Below are 14,576 nucleotides of genomic sequence, written 5' to 3'. Positions count from 1 at the left end.
GATAGGTCAGCCCATAGCAACATCCCCGAACACGGTTTGGACCCAACACAACACTAGATTACCTCCGGTTCCATCGCACCCGCACAGTCCCCCCTCTAAGTGACGGCTGCTCTGCCTTCCGTGGAGGGGGGCCACACCACGGAGCCCCAAGACGGGCGTCTACGCATGCCAGAACACTTTCACACATGCATCGGGACCCGTGCGATGTTTCGGTGGCATAGCTACACCCCGAAGGCCACCGCGAATCCCAGTTGACCAGTAGGTCTAGCCCTTTGACTTTCGCCGGACGGGCTTTGACCGGTGGACTCTTCCACCTGGTTGCGATAAGTCAGCCCATAGGAACATTCCCGAACACGGTCTGGACCCAACCCAACACTAGATTCCCTCCGGTTCCACCGCACCCGCACCATCCCCCCTCTAAGTGACGGCTGCTCTGCCTTCCGTGGAGGGGGGCCACACCACGGAGCCCCAAGAATGGTGTCTACGCATGCCAGAACACTTTCACACATGCATCGGGACCCATGCGATGTTTCGGTGGCATAGCTACAACCCGAAGGCCACCCCGAATCCTAGTTGACCAGTAGATCTAGCCTTTGACTTTCGTCGGACGGGCTTTGACCGGTGGACTCTTCCACCTGGTTGCGATAGGTCAGCCCATAGCAACATCCCCGAACACGGTCTGGACCCAACCCAACACTAGATTCCCTTCGGTTCCACCGCACCCACACCATCCCCCCCTCCAAGTGATGGCTGCTCTACCTTCCGTGGAGGGGGGCCACACCACGGAGCCCCAAGACGGGCGTCTACGCATGCCAGAACACTTTCACACATGCATCGGGACCCGTGCGATGTTTCGGTGGCATAGCTACACCCCGAAGGCCACCGCGAATCCTAGTTGACCAGTAGATCTAGCCCTTTGACTTTCGCTGGACGGGCTTTGACCGGTGGACTCTTCCACCTAGTTACGATAGGTCAGCCCATAGCAACATCCCCGAACACGGTCTGGACCCAACCCAACACTAGAATCCCTCCGGTTCCACCGCACCCGCACCATCCGCCCCTCTAAGTGACGGCTGCTCTACCTTCCATGGAGGGGGGCCACACCATGGAGCCCAAAGACGGGCGTCTACGCATGCCAGAACACTTTCACACATGCATCGGGACCCGTGCGATGTTTCGGTGGCATAGCTACACCCCGAAGGCCACCCCGAATCCAGTTGACCAGTAGATCTAGCCCTTTGACTTTCGCTGGATGCGCTTTGACCGGTGGACTCTTCCACCTGGTTGCGATAGGTCTGCCCATAGCAACATCCCCGAACACGGTTTGGACCCAACACAACACTAGATTCCCTTCGGTTCCATCGCACCCGCACAGTCCCCCCTCTAAGTGACGGCTGCTCTGCCTTCCGTGGAGGGGGGCCACACCACGGAGCCCCAAGACGGGCGTCTACGCATGCCAGAACACTTTCACACATGCATCGGGACCCGTGCGATGTTTCGGTGGCATAGCTACACCCCGAAGGCCACCGCGAATCCCAGTTGACCAGTAGGTCTAGCCCTTTGACTTTCGCCGGACGGGCTTTGACCGGTGGACTCTTCCACCTGGTTGCGATAAGTCAGCCCATAGGAACACTCCTGAACACGGTCTGGACCCAACCCAACACTAGATTCCCTCCGGTTCCACCGCACCCGCACCATCCCCCCTCTAAGTGACGGCTGCTCTGCCTTCCGTGGAGGTGGGCCACACCACGGAGCCCCAAGACGGGTGTCTACGCATGCCGGAACACTTTCACACATGCATCGGGACCCGTGCGATGTTTCGGTGGCATAGCTACAACCCGAAGGCCACCCCGAATCCTAGTTGACCAGTAGATCTAGCCTTTGACTTTCGTCGGACGGGCTTTGACCGGTGGACTCTTCCACCTGGTTGCGATAGGTCAGCCCATAGCAACATCCCCGAACATGGTTTGGACCCAACCCAACACTAGATTCCCTCCGGTTCCACCGCACCCGCACCATCCCCCCTCCAAGTGACGGCGGCTCTGCCTTCCGTGGAGGGGGCCACACCATGGAGCCCCAAGACGGGCGTCTACGCATGCCAGAACACTTTCACACATGTATCGGGACCCGTGCGATGTTTCGGTGGCATAGCTCCACCCCGAAGGCCACCCCGAATCCTAGTTGACGAGTAGATCTAGCCCTTTGACTTTCGCCGGGCGGGCTTTGACCGGTGGACTCTTCCGCCTGGTTGCGATAGGTCAGCCCATAGCAACATCCCCGAACACGGTTTGGACCCAACCCAACACTAGATTCCCTCCGGTTCCACCGCACCCACACCATCCCCCCCTCCAAGTGATGGCTGCTCTGCCTTCCGTGGAGTGGGGCCACACCACGGAGCCCCAAGACGGGCGTCTACGCATCCCAGAACACTTTCACACATGCATCGGGACCCGTGCGATGTTTCGGTGGCATAGCTACACCCCGAAGGCCACCGCGAATCCCAGTTGACCAGTAGGTCTAGCCCTTTGACTTTCGCCGGACGGGCTTTGACCGGTGGACTCTTCCACCTTGTTGCGATAAGTCGGCCCATAGGAACATTCCCGAACACGGTCTGGACCCAACCCAACAGTAGATTCCCTCCGGTTCCACCGCACCCGCACCATCCCCCCTCTAAGTGACGGCTGCTCTGCCTTCCGTGGAGGGGGGCCACACCACGGAGCCCCAAGACGGGTGTCTACGCATGCGAGAACACTTTCACACATGCATCGGGACCCGTGCGATGTTTCGGTGGCATAGCTACAACCCGAAGGCCACCCCGAATCCTAGTTGACCAGTAGATCTAGCCTTTGACTTTCGTCAGACGGGCTTTGACCGGTGGACTCTTCCACCTGGTTGCGATAGGTCAGCCCATAGCAACATCCCCGAACATGGTTTGGACCCAACCCAACACTAGATTCCCTCCGGTTCCACCGCACCCGCACCATCCCCCCTCCAAGTGACGGCGGCTCTGCCTTCCGTGGAGGGGGCCACACCATGGAGCCCCAAGACGGGCGTCTACGCATGCCAGAACACTTTCACACATGTATCGGGACCCGTGCGATGTTTCGGTGGCATAGCTACACCCCGAAGGCCACCCCGAATCCTAGTTGACGAGTAGATCTAGCCCTTTGACTTTCGCCGGGCGGGCTTTGACCGGTGGACTCTTCCGCCTCGTTGCGATAGGTCAGCCCATAGCAACATCCCCAAACACGGTTTGGACCCAACCCAACACTAGATTCCCTCCGGTTCCACCGCACCCACACCATCCCCCCCTCCAAGTGACGGCTGCTCTGCCTTCCGTGGAGGTGGGCCACACCACGGAGCCCCAAGACGGGTGTCTACGCATGCCGGAACACTTTCACACATGCATCGGGACCCGTGCGATGTTTCGGTGGCATAGCTACAACCCGAAGGCCACCCCGAATCCTAGTTGACCAGTAGATCTAGCCTTTGACTTTCGTCGGACGGGCTTTGACCGGTGGACTCTTCCACCTGGTTGCGATAGGTCAGCCCATAGCAACATCCCCGAACATGGTTTGGACCCAACCCAACACTAGATTCCCTCCGGTTCCACCGCACCCGCACCATCCCCCCTCCAAGTGACGGCGGCTCTGCCTTCCGTGGAGGGGGCCACACCATGGAGCCCCAAGACGAGCGTCTACGCATGCCAGAACACTTTCACACATGTATCGGGACCCGTGCGATGTTTCGGTGGCATAGCTACACCCCGAAGGCCACCTCGAATCCTAGTTGACGAGCAGATCTAGCCCTTTGACTTTCGCCGGGCGGGCTTTGACCGGCGGACTCTTCCACCTGGTTGTGATAGGTCAGCCCATAGCAACATCCCCGAAAACGGTCTGGACCCAACCCAACACTAGATTCCCTCCGGTTCGACCGCACCCACACCATCCCCCTCTAAGTGACGGTTGCTCTACCTTCCGTGGAGGGGGGCCACACCACGGAGCCCCAAGACGGGCGTCTCGCATGCCAGAACACTTTCACACATGCATCGGGACCCGTGCGATGTTTCGGTGGCATAGCTACACCCCGAAGGCCACCGCGAATCCCAGTTGACCAGTAGGTCTAGCCCTTTGACTTTCGCCGGACGGGCTTTGACCGGTGGACTCTTCCACCTGGTTGCGATAAGTCAGCCCATAGGAACATTCCCAAACACGGTCTGGACCCAACCCAACATTAGATTCCCTCCGGTTCCACCGCACCCGCACCATCCCCCCTCTAAGTGACGGCTGCTCTGCCTTCCGTGGAGGGGGACCACACCACGGAGCCCCAAGACGGGTGTCTACGCATGCCAGAACACTTTCACACATGCATCGGGACCCGTGCGATGTTTCAGTGGCATAGCTACAACCCGAAGGCCACCCCGAATCCTAGTTGACCAGTAGATCTAGCCTTTGACTTTTGTCGGACGGGCTTTGACCGGTGGACTCTTGCACCTGGTTGCGATAGGTCAGCCCATAGCAACATCCCCGAACATGGTTTGGACCCAACCCAACACTAGATTTCCTCCGGTTCCACCGCACCCGCACCATCCCCCCTCCAAGTGACGGCGGCTCTGCCTTCCGTGGAGGGGGCCACACCATGGAGCCCCAAGAGGGGCGTCTACGCATGCCAGAACACTTTCACACATGTATCGGGACCCGTGCGATGTTTCGGTGGCATAGCTACACCCCGAAGGCCACCCCGAATCCTAGTTGACGAGTAGATCTAGCCCTTTGACTTTCGCCGGGCGGGCTTTTACCTGTGGACTCTTCCGCCTGGTTGCGATAGGTCAGCCCATAGCAACATCCCCGAACACGGTTTGGACCCAACCCAACACTAGATTCCCTCCGGTTCCACCGCACCCACACCATCCCCCCCTCCAAGTGATAGCTGCTCTGCCTTCCGTGGAGGGGGGCCACACCACGGAGCCCCAAGACGGGCGTCTACGCATGCCAGAACACTTTCACACATGCATCGGGACCCGTGCGATGTTTCGGTGGCATAGCTACACCCCGAAGGCCACCGCGAATCCCAGTTGACCGGTAGGTCTAGCCCTTTGACTTTCGCCGGACGGGCTTTGACCGGTGGACTCTTCCACCTGGTTGCGATAAGTCAGCCCATAGGAACATTCCCGAACACGGTCTGGACCCAACCCAACAATAGATTCCCTCCGGTTCAACCGCACCCGCACCATCCCCCCTCTAAGTGACGGCTGCTCTGCCTTCCGTGGAGGGGGGCCACACCACGGAGCCCCAAGACGGGTGTCTACGCATGCCAGAACACTTTCACACATGCATCGGGACCCGTGCGATGTTTCGGTGGCATAGCTACAACCCGAAGGCCACCCCGAATCCTAGTTGACCAGTAGATCTAGCCTTTGACTTTCGTCGGACGGGCTTTGACCGGTGGACTCTTCCACCTGGTTGCGATAGCTCAGCCCATAGCAACATCCCCGAACATGGTTTGGACCCAACCCAACACTAGATTCCCTCCGGTTCCACCGCACCCGCACCATCCCCCCTCCAAGTGACGGCGGCTCTGCCTTCCGTGGAGGGGGCCACACCATGGAGCCCCAAGACGGGCGTCTACGCATGCCAGAACACTTTCACACATGTATCGGGACCCGTGCGATGTTTCGGTGGCATAGCTACACCCCGAAGGCCACCCCGAATCCTAGTTGACGAGTAGATCTAGCCCTTTGACTTTCGCCGGGCGGGCTTTGACCGGTGGACTCTTCCGCCTGGTTGCGATAGCTCAGCCCATAGCAACATCCCCGAACACGGTTTGGACCCAACCCAACACTAGATTCCCTCCGGTTCCACCGCACCCACACCATCCCCCCTCCAAGTGATGGCTGCTCTGCCTTCCGTGGAGGGGGGCCACACCACGGACCCCCAAGACGGGCGTCTACGCATGCCAGAACACTTTCACACATGCATCGGGACCCGTGCGATGTTTCGGTGGCATAGCTACACCCCGAAGGCCACCGCGAATCCTAGTTGACCAGTAGATCTAGCCCTTTGACTTTCGCTGGACGGGCTTTTACCGGTGGACTCTTCCACCTAGTTACGATAGGTCAGCCCATAGCAACATCCCCGAACACGGTCTGGAACCAACCCAACACTAGAATCCCTCCGGTTCCACCGCACCCGCACCATCCCCCCCTCTAAGTGACGGCTGCTCTACCTTCCGTGGAGGGGGGCCACACCATGGAGCCCAAAGACGGGCGTCTACGCATGCCAGAACACTTTCACGCATGCATCGGGACCCGTGCGATGTTTCGGTGGCATAGCTACACCCCGAAGGCCACCCCGAATCCAGTTGACCAGTAGATCTAGCACTTTGACTTTCCCTGGACGGGCTTTGACCGGTGGACTCTTCCACCTAGTTGCGATAGGTCAGCCCATAGCAACATCCCTGAACACGGATTGGACCCAACACAACACTAGATTCCCTCCGGTTCCATCGCACCCGCACCATCCCCCCCTCTAAGTGACGGCTGTTCTGCCTTCCGTGGAAGGGGGCCACACCACAGAGCCCCAAGACGGGCGTCTACGCATTCTAGAACACTTTCACACATGCATCGGGACCCGTGTGATGTTTCGGTGGCATAGCTACACCCCGAATCCCAGTTGACCAGTAGATCTAGCCCTTTCACTTTCGCTAGACGGGCTTTGACCGGTGGACTCTTCCACCTGGTTATGATAGGTCAGCCCATAGCAACATCCCCGAACACGGTCTGGACCCAACCCAACACTAGATTCCCTCCGGTTCCACCGCACCCGCACCATCCCCCCCTCTAAGTGACGGCTGCTCTACCTTCCGTGGAGGGGGGCCACACCATGGAGCCCCAAGACGGGCGTCTACGCATGCCAGAACACTTTCACAGATGCATCGGGACCCGTGCGATGTTTCAGTGGCATAGCTACACCCCGAAGGCCACCACGAATCCCAGTTGACCAATAGATCTAGCCCTTTGACTTTCGCCGGACGGGCTTTGACCGGTGGACTCTTCCACCTGGTTGCGCTAAGTCAGCCCATAGGAACATTCCCGAACACGGTCTGGACCCAACCCAACACTAGATTCCCTCCGGTTCCACCGCACCCGCACCATCCCCCTTCTAAGTGACGGCTGCTCTGCCTTCCGTGGAGGGGGGCCACACCACGGAGCCCCAAGACGGGCGTCTACACATGTCAGAACACTTTCACACATGCATCGGGACCCGTGCGATGTTTCGGTGGCATAGCTATACCCCAAAGGCCACCGCGAATCCTAGTTGACCAGTAGATCTAGCCTTTGACTTTCATCGGACGGGCTTTGATTGGTGGACTCTTCCACCTGGTTGCGATAGGTCAGCCCATAGGAACATTCCCGAACACGGTCTGGACCCAAGCCAACAGTAGATTCCCTCGGGTTCTACCGCACCCGCACCATCCCCCCCTCTAAGTGACGGCTGCTCTACCTTCCATGGAGGGGGGCCACACCATGGAGCCCCAAGACGGGCGTCTACGCATGCCAGAACACTTTCACACATGCATCGGGACCCGTGCGATGTTTCGGTGGCATAGCTACACCCCGAAGGCCACCCCGAATCCCAGTTGACCAGTAGATCTAGCCCTTTGACTTTCGCTGGATGGGCTTTGACCGGTAGACTCTTCCACCTGGTTGCGATAGGTCAGCCCATAGCAACATCCCCGAACACGGTTTGGACCCAACCCAACACTAGATTCCCTCCGGTTCCATCGCACCCGCACAGTCCCACCTCTAAGTGACGGCTGCTCTGCCTTCCGTGGAGGGGGGCCACACCACGGAGCCCCAAGACGGGCGTCTACGCATGCGAGAACACTTTCACACATGCATCGGGACCCGTGCGATGTTTCGGTGGCATTGCTACACCTCGAAGGCCACCGCGAATCCCAGTTGACCAGTAGGTCTAGCCCTTTGACTTTCGCCGGACGGGCTTTGACCGGTGGACTCTTCCACCTGGTTGCGATAAGTCAGCCCATAGGAACATTCCCGAACACGGTCTGGACCGAACCCAACAATATATTCCCTCCGGTTCCACCGCACCCGCACCATCCCCCCTCTAAGTGACGGCTGCTCTGCCTTCCGTGGAGGGGGGCCACACCACGGAGCCCCAAGATGGGCGTCTACACATGCTAGAACACTTTCACACATGCATCGGGACCCGTGCGATGTTTCGGTGGCATAGCTATACCCCGAAGGCCACCCCGAATCCGAGTTGACCAGTAGATCTAGCCTTTGACTTTCGTCGGACGGGCTTTGACCGGTGGACTCTTCCACCTGGTTGCGATAGGTCAGCCCATAGCAACATCCCTGAACATGGTTTGGACCCAACCCAACACTAGATTCTCTCCGGTTCCACCACACCCGCACCATCCCCCCTCCAAGTGACGGCGGCTCTGCCTTCCGTGGAGGGGGCCACACCATGGAGCCCCAAGACGGGCATCTACGCATGCCAGAACACTTTCACACATGCATCGGGACCCGTGCGATGTTTTGGTGGCATAGCTACACCCCGAAGGCCACCCCGAATCCTAGTTGACGAGTAGATCTAGCCCTTTGACTTTCGCCGCGCGGGCTTTGACCGGTGGACTCTTCCACCTGGTTGCGATAGGTCAGCCCATAGCAACATCCCCGAACACGGTTTGGACCCAACCCAACACTAGATTCCCTCCGGTTCCACCGCACCCACACCATCCCCCCCCTCCAAGTGACGGCAGCTCTGCCTTACGTGGAGGGGGCCAAACCACGGAGCCGCAAGACGGGTGTCTACGCATGCCAGAACACTTTCACACATGCATCGGGACCCGTGCGATGTTTCGGTGGCATAGCTACACCCCGAAGGCCACCCCGTATCCCAATTGACCAGTAGATCTAGCCCTTTGACTTTCGCTGGACGGGCTTTGACCGGTGGACTCTTCCACCTGGTTGCAATAGGTCAGCCATAGCAACATCTCCGAACATGGTTAGGACCCAACCCAACACTAGATTCCCTCCGGTTCAATCGCACCCGCACCATCCCCCCCTCTAAGTGACGGCTGCTCTGCCTTTTGTGGAAGGGGGCCACACCACGGAGCCCCAAGACGGGCGTCTACGCATTCCAGAACACTTTCACACATGCATCGGGACCCGTGCGGTGCTTCGGTGGCATATCCACACCCCAAAGGCCACCCCGAATCCCAGTTGACCAGTACATCTAGCCCTTTGACTTTCACTGGACGGGCTTTGACCGGTGGACTCTTCCACCTGGTTGTGATAGGTCAGCCCATAGCAACATCCCCGAACACGGTCTGGACCCAACCCAACACTAGATTCCCTCCAGTTCCACCGCACCCGTACCATCCCCCCCTCTAAGTGACGGCTGCTCTACCTTCCGTGGAGGGGGGCCACACCATGGAGCCCCAAGACGGGCATCTACGCATGCCAGAACACTTTTACACATGCATCGGGACCCGTGCGATGTTTTGGTGGCATAGCTACACCCCGAAGCCACCCCGAATCCTAGTTGACCAGTAGATCTAGCACTTTGACTTTCGCTGGACGGGCTTTGACCGGTGGACTCTTCCACCTGGTTGCGATAGGTCAGCCAATAGCAACATCCCCGAACACGGTTTGGAACCAACCCAACACTAGATTCCCTCCGGTTCCATCGCACCCGCACCATCCCCCCTCTAAGTGACAGCTGCTCTGCCTTCCGGGGAAGGGGCCACACCACGGAGCCCCAAGACAGGAGTCTACGCATTCCAGAACACTTTCACACATGCCTGGGGACCCGTGCGATGTTTCGGTGGCATAGCTACACCCCGAATCCCAGTTGACCAGTAGATCTAGCCCTTTCACTTTCACTGGACGGGCTTTGACCGGCGGACTCTTCCACCTGGTTGTGATAGGTCAGCCCATAGCAACATCCCCGAAAACGGTCTGGACCCAACCCAACACTAGATTCCCTCCGGTTCGACCGCACCCACACCATCCCCCTCTAAGTGACGGTTGCTCTACCTTCCGTGGAGGGGGGCCACACCATGGAGCCCCAAGACGGGCGTCTACGCATGCCAGAACACTTTCACACATGCATCGGGACCCGTGCGATGTTTCGGTGGCATAGCTACACCCCGAAGGCCACCCCGAATCCCAGTTGACTAGTAAATCTAGCCCTTTGAATTTCGCTGGACGGGCTTTGACCGGTGGACTCTTCCACCTGGTTGCGATAGGTTAGCCCATAGCAACATCCCTGAACACGGTTTGGACCCAACCCAACACTAGATTCCCTCCGGTTCCATCGCACCCGCACAGTCCCCCCTCTAAGTGACGGCTGCTCTGCCTTCCGTGGAGGGGGGCCACACCACGGAGCCCCAAGTCGGGCGTCTACGCATGCCAGAACACTTTCACACATGCATCGGGACCCGTGCGATATTTCGGTGGCATAGCTACACCCCGAAGGCCACCGCGAATCCCTGTTGACCAGTAGATCTAGCCCTTTGACTTTCACTGGACGGGCTTTGACCGATGGACTCTTCCACCTGGTTGCGATAAGTCAGCCCATAGGAACATTCCCGAACACGGTCTGGACCCAAGCCAATAGTAGATTCCCTCCGGTTCTACCGCACCCGCACCATCCCCCCCTCTAAGTGACGGCTGCTCTACCTTCCGTGGAGGGGGGCCACACCATGGAGCCCCAAGACGGGCGTCTACGCATGCCAGAACACTTTCACACATGCATCGGGACCCGTGCGATGTTTCGGTGGCATAGCTACACCCCGAAGGCCACCCCGAATCCCAGTTGACCAGTAGATCTAGCCCTTTGACTTTCGCTGGACGGGCTTTGACCGGTGGACTCTTCCACCTGGTTGCGATAGGTCAGCCCATAGCAACATCCCCGAACACGGTTTGGACCCAACCCAACACTAGATTCCCTCCGGTTCCATCGCACCCGCACAGTCCCCCCTCTAAGTGACGGCTGCTCTGCCTTCCGTGGAGGGGGGCCACACCACGGAGCCCCAAGACGGGCGTCTACGCATGCCAGAACACTTTCACACATGCATCGGGACCCGTGCGATGTTTCGGTGGCATAGCTACACCCCGAAGGCCACCGCGAATCCTAGTTGACCAGTAGGTCTAGGCCTTTGACTTTCGCCGGACGGGCTTTGACCGATGGACTCTTCCACCTGGTTGCGTTAAGTCAGCCCATAGGAACATTCCCGAACACGGTCTGGACCCAACCCAACACAAGATTCCCTCCGGTTCCACCGCACCCGCACCATCCCCCCTCTAAGTGACGGCTGCTCTGCCTTCCGTGGTGGGGGGCCACACCACGGAGCCCCAAGACGGGCGTCTACACATGCCAGAACACTTTCACACATGCATCGGGAACCGTGCGATGTTTCGGTGGCATAGCTATACCCCGAAGGCCACCCCGAATCCCAGTTGACCAGTAGATCTAGCCTTTGACTTTCGTCGGACGGGCTTTGACCGGTGGACTCTTCCACCTGGTTGCGATAGGTCAGCCCATAGGAACATCCCCGAACACAGTCTGGACCCAACCCAACACTAGATTCCCACCGGTTCCACCGCACCCGCACCATCCCCCCTCTAACTAGCGGCTACTCTACCTTCCGTGGAGGGGGGCCACACCACGGAGCCCCAAGACGAGTGTCTACGCATGCCAGAACACTTTCACACATGCATCGTGACCCATGCGATGTTTCGGTGGCATAGCTACACCCCGAAGGCCACCCCGAATCCCAGTTGACCAGTAGATCTAGCCCTTTGACTTTCGCCGGACGGGCTTTGACCGGTGGACTCTTCCACCTAGTTGCGATAGGTCAGCCCATAGCAACATCCCCGAACACGGTTTGGACCCAACCCAACACTAGATTCCCTCCGGTTCCACCGCACCCGCACCATCCCCCCTCCAAGTGACGGCGGCTCTGCCTTCCGTGGAGGAGGCCACACCATGGAGCCCCAAGACATGCGTCTACGCATGCCAGAACACTTTCACACATGCATCGGGACCCGTGCGATGTTTCGGTGGCATAGCTACACCCCGAAGGCCACCCCGAATCCTAGTTGACGAGTAGATCTAGCCCTTTGACTTTCGCCGGGCGGGCTTTGACCGGTGGACTCTTCCGCCTGGTTGCGATAGGTCAGCCCATAGCAACATCCCCGAACATGGTTTGGACCCAACCCAACACTAGATTCCCTCCGGTTCCACCGCACCCGCACCTTCCCCCCTCCAAGTGACGGCGGCTCTGCCTTCCGTGGAGGGGGCCACACCATGGAGCCCCAAGACGGGCGTCTACGCATGCCAGAACACTTTCACACATGCATCGGGACCCATGCGATGTTTCGATAGCATAGCTACACCCCGAAGGCCACCCCGAATCCCCCTCTAACCAGATTCCCTCCATGTCGATCATTTCCCCCCTCCGTGACACGACGGCAGTGACGTCCGTGAGGGGGGCAATCGATATACCATCGGGGCATGTTTTTGTTTAGATAAGGCACATTTATGTTGTGAAAAAATACAAAATAATAAATATATAAACTAAAAATAAAAAAATAAAGGTATGCCGACGGCCTAGCTGCGCACACGGAGCTACGATCCCACGGATCGATGACATGGCATTGCACGCGGATTGATGACGTGGCAGATAGCATGGGCTAGGACTATGCCGACGGCTATGCCGTAGGCATATCTCTGCCACACCAAAGGCCCTCACTCCCTCGGATCGAAGATGTGTCGACGGCGCGGATCGGTGATGTTAGCAATTCTATGCCGACGGCCTAGCTGTCGGCATAGTTATGCCGACGGCCGCCGTTATCCCCCGTCGGCGTAGTTTTGACGCCGTCAAACGGTCGCCGCTAATCGGGTAGGTGGGCCCTTTCTATGCCGACGGCCTCTTCTGTGCCGACGGTCCCCGTAGGCGTACCGCGAGCTGTCCCGACGGTCGTATTATGCCGACGGCCCCCGTCGGCATAGATACACATATGCCGACGGCTATTCTACGCCTACGGCCTGCCCTTGGCCGTCGGCATATGTCCATTTATGCCGACGGGCGCCGTCGGCATAGATGAGGCCGTCGGCAACTAGATAATTTCTGGTAGTGGTGCCACTTCTGCTCCCTTCCCACTGTCTACAGTCGATTCCACATGGTAGAAGATGTGGTTGAATCCATCAAAGTTGCTTGCTCCAATGGCAATCATGGATGCACTGCAAGGATAACCTACTACCGGAATGAAGAACACGAGAAAGGTTGCCCACATGCACCATGTTTCTGCCCTGAAACAGGCTGCAGCTTTAGCGGATCAAGGCTCCTGCAGCATTTTTTTAGGCAAGCACAAGTGGCACTCACCAAAACTTACATACAACAAGGCATTCCAAACCCGCTTCCATCTGGGTTCAACTGTTCTGGTGGGCGAGGATGGCCACCTCTTCCTGGTTAACATGACACTGGAGCCCCTCGGCGGTGTCATCTCAGTTTGTTTTTTTTGAAACAGGTCATCTCAGTTTGTTGCGTCCAGCCTCACTTTACTGGATCCAAATTCAAGTGCAGGCTGGCATTCTCGTCCAGCCTCACTTTACTCTCGGGCTACAGAGTTCTTAACGAGGGGCACTAATCTGTATCATGGGTTTCCCAAAGATTGCTTCCCGTTCCTTGTGCCGAAGATGTTGCTTCGGGGTCCGGTGCAAGCACCACAGTCCACAGCCATGGTGGGGGTGACCGTGAGACCACAATAGGCCCCTTGTGCATTTGATGGTGCGCCTGTGTATGATTGTGTTTGGCAAATGACTACTTCTGGAAATCCTAGTTAGCTGTAGCTCTCAGTTTCTGGAGGAGGCACTGGTGTTCTTTTAATCTTGATTAGATAGTTCATCTGATTGTTCGTGGATCTGCAGAAGACGTCTGGCTGCTCCGAGGTAAGCCAGGCCGACCACCACACTGTCCTTGCGCCACATAGGCCTCAAAGTTTGATTACTACATATGAATTTTATAGCCATTAGTAGTTACTTCCATTTGTTTCATGAAGGACGTACAACAGAATGGCGTACAAAAGAACAGAAGGTTGTGTCCACCCGGTGTTAGTGTCAAAACTAGCTTGCAGTCCTGTTACTCATGTACATTTGTAGTCCATAATAGAAGAAACTGTACATTTTCTCGGTGTTTCAGTTCGTGTGTTGATGCCAATTATTACTGGAGCTTGTGTAATGGGAAATAGGTGTGATGAGTTTCTGCGAGTCGCATTTGAATGCCATTGTGGTGATTGGAGATGATTGTTTTGAATGGTTTTCTAAGAGCAACTCCAATGGGGCGACCCATTTCGTCCGCGGCCGTCCGTTTGGGTCGGCGCGGACAGAAAAGGCGGTCCAACGCGCCGACCCAAATGGACGCGCATCCGTTTTTCATCTGCGGGTGACCCTTTCCCGGCCCATTTTTGAGCCTGATTTGCGTCGGCGCGGACGCGCGCGCGGTCGCCTACTCTTGTCCCCGGGCCCGCTGGTCTGTGGCACATT

At 57.8% G+C, this 14,576-nt stretch overlaps 1 pseudogene; it reads left to right on the top strand.

The window, feature by feature from the left end:
- Positions 1–13,802, top strand: part of LOC147977844 (E3 ubiquitin-protein ligase SINA-like 3) — a 53,754-nt pseudogene extending 39,952 nt beyond the window's left edge.
- The last annotated feature ends 774 nt before the right edge of the window (positions 13,803–14,576 follow it).

Source organism: Triticum urartu, chromosome 3A, assembly GCF_056163025.1.
Source record: "Triticum urartu cultivar PI428250 chromosome 3A, HENAU_Tu73, whole genome shotgun sequence".
Taxonomy (NCBI): domain Eukaryota; kingdom Viridiplantae; phylum Streptophyta; class Magnoliopsida; order Poales; family Poaceae; genus Triticum; species Triticum urartu.
This window is presented reverse-complemented; position numbering and strand designations above follow the sequence as displayed.